Here is a 2,696-nt window from a genome sequence, read left to right on the forward strand (position 1 = left end):
TGGGGACAAGGTGGTAACGTGGGTGGCCAGCCCTGAGGAGACACGGGTTTCTCCACACACGCCTCGGTGTGTGGACCCCATCCGGGGCCTGTCCCTGGGCACACGCGCTGGGCTTCGCAGCAGCCCCCGCCAGAGAGCCCGTGGGCCTCGAGGAAGGCGCCTGCCACCGTGATGTCTCACCACTGAGTCACCGTGTCCTTGCTCAGCTAACTCGCTACGCAGTGTTACATCAGGCCCTTGGCTTCTCAGGATGGGGAAGCTCCCCAGGAAGGTGGAGGCACAGGCCCGCCCAGATCACCCCTGTGTCATGGAGGTAGCAGGCCTAGCTGCATCTCTGCTGTCTGTTGGCTTTCGCGTCTGCAGATCGCGCATACGTTTGTGAACGACCAGCTTTTATTTAGAATCACATTTTAAAGCACAAGTTACAACTATGGAACTCAAAAGTCTGGAGTGATTGAAGAGTGACATAAGATGAGAAACTACAAGTTGTTCATTGAACTTTGGATGATACCAGATTTGAGATCTAACAAAAATAATTTCAGGTAATTGTACTACAAAAAAAGCAGTTACAAATAGAGACACTGCTGTGTTCAGGCAGTGTTCTGCGAGTGTAAACGACTTTTATTTAAAAGTCACCTTTTGTGCCAGCAGGGCCGGGCCCAGCTGCTGGGATTTCTTATGATTATGAAGTGAGACATTGTCAAAAGACTCAACGCACACCTGGAAATGCCATGTTGATCTTGGTACTGTTCTGTTCTATTTTGAAGTACGTTTTGCATCCTTCGTATCTGTTTGTGGTTCTTGTTTTTTTAATTGAGTTATATCTGCAAGGCATTCACATTGATTTGATTGTCTCCTTTTAAAAATCCTGAGGTGTCTGATGCAAATTATGGAGCTTAGTCCTTGGAAGAGAATTATCTCCTCGTATCGCTGTGTGTCCTGAGAACTGTAAATAATGTACGAGTTTTATTTCTTCTTAGGAAACCTCCTGCAGACAAGGCAGGGGCAGTTTCACACTTCCAGGCCCTGGGCTCATCTTCCTCAGTTCTCCAAGGGGAGGGCTGTGGTACGTACGGCCGGTACTCGGTGTTACGGTTGGGAATACAGCGTGACAGCTGGCCGTGTGGTACCACACGTCACAGTTTGCTGGTGCGTTGCGTGTTTGGGCTTGATGAACATTTTTTTGTTCTATTTCGGTTTGCCATAGTTGTTTCTAAAATGTTACTTGGATATTAAAAATTCAATTACATAAGACATTCCCTTTTATCAGAGAAGAGAATTCAGGGCAGTAACTGTGTCAGCTAGGAAAAAGGCACATAGACAACATTTTGGAGAGGAAGAGATACAAAGTGTAAACATTTGGCTTTTGTTTTGAGTCGCTGGTTGGGAAGGGCTTTGCAGAAAACTTGGGCACAAGAAGCAAGCAGCTGTGGTGACTCTGGAAGCGTCCCTTTCCCACTGAAATCATCACCAAGCCTGGACACTGTGCCCTCCTTCACAGGGTGCCTGGGAACTCCTCCGTCCCGCAGGGTTCGCAGCGCTGGGTGACATTTGGAGCCTTGGCCGGTTGCTAACGTTGTACACTGTGTGTAGGCATCCCTCTGCAAGGGAGCTACGCAGGACCCACCTGGACTGCAAATGGCATTTGGATGCCTCCAACTATCTTTTTCCTTCTTAAATCCTCTGTTGGGACAAATTTTCATGCAAGAAACTACGTTCTACTATTTAGTTTTCCCCGGTATTTCTACTGGACATAATATTTGACTTGTGTTATGAGGAGCAATCACATGTGTTGGGAGCTGTGGTTTTGGACTCTCTCCCTGTCCCTGCAGATCGACCGCATCGTGACCGTGGTGTGTTCTTCTGTCGGTCTGCGCCTCTTGCTTTCAATAGTGCGGTTGTGCCAGGCCCTGCCACGTGTCAGCGAGAGCTGTGTGTTCTCAGAGAATCTCGAAAAGAGGGGCAAAGTGAGAATCATTCCGTGACTGTATTGCATTAATCACGTCTTAGGCTGAAGTTGCGTGTGTTGCTATTTATGATGAAGCAATTGCTGTTATCCAGGCCACATTGCTCCATACGGAGCCGTGCTTTTGCACTTGGCATAGCTGCCTGCTAACACCTTTCACGGGGCTTTTTGACCCGCCGTAATGGCTGACACTGATAGATCTTACCTGTTTGTGAAGTGCCTGGAGATGAAATGCACCATATAGAGATGTCCTATAGATAAGTGCTGGCTACCTAAATTGCCTCTGCTACAGGGATTGATTTCAGCACATCCCAAAGAGCTTGTGCAATGCCCAATTCCCCCCCTCAAACACAACCCAACCAAGCCCTCAGCATTGCTCTTCCCTCTAAAGCTCTCCCCTCAGAGCCGAGCTGCTGCTCGCCTTCCTCTGAGAACGGGGTGAAAAATGGGCAGGTGGGGTAAACAAAGAAAGGTGCTATTTAAAAATAAAATACACATAGTGGGGGTGAGGAATGAGGAGCATAGAATCATAGAGCTATAGAATTGTTTAGGCTGGAAAAGCCCTTTAAGATCATCAAGCCCAATGTTCCCCTGCCATCCCACCCCCAAACCCTGGCCCTCAGCACCGCCTCTGCCCGGCTGTTAAATCCTTGCAGGGTGGGGACTCGACCCCTTCCCTGGGCAGCCCCTTCCAGCCCCTGACAGCCCCAAGGGGAAGGAATTTTTCCTA

This window comes from Egretta garzetta, unplaced genomic scaffold, assembly GCF_000687185.1.
Source record: "Egretta garzetta isolate BGI_Z169 unplaced genomic scaffold, ASM68718v1 scaffold341, whole genome shotgun sequence".
Taxonomy (NCBI): domain Eukaryota; kingdom Metazoa; phylum Chordata; class Aves; order Pelecaniformes; family Ardeidae; genus Egretta; species Egretta garzetta.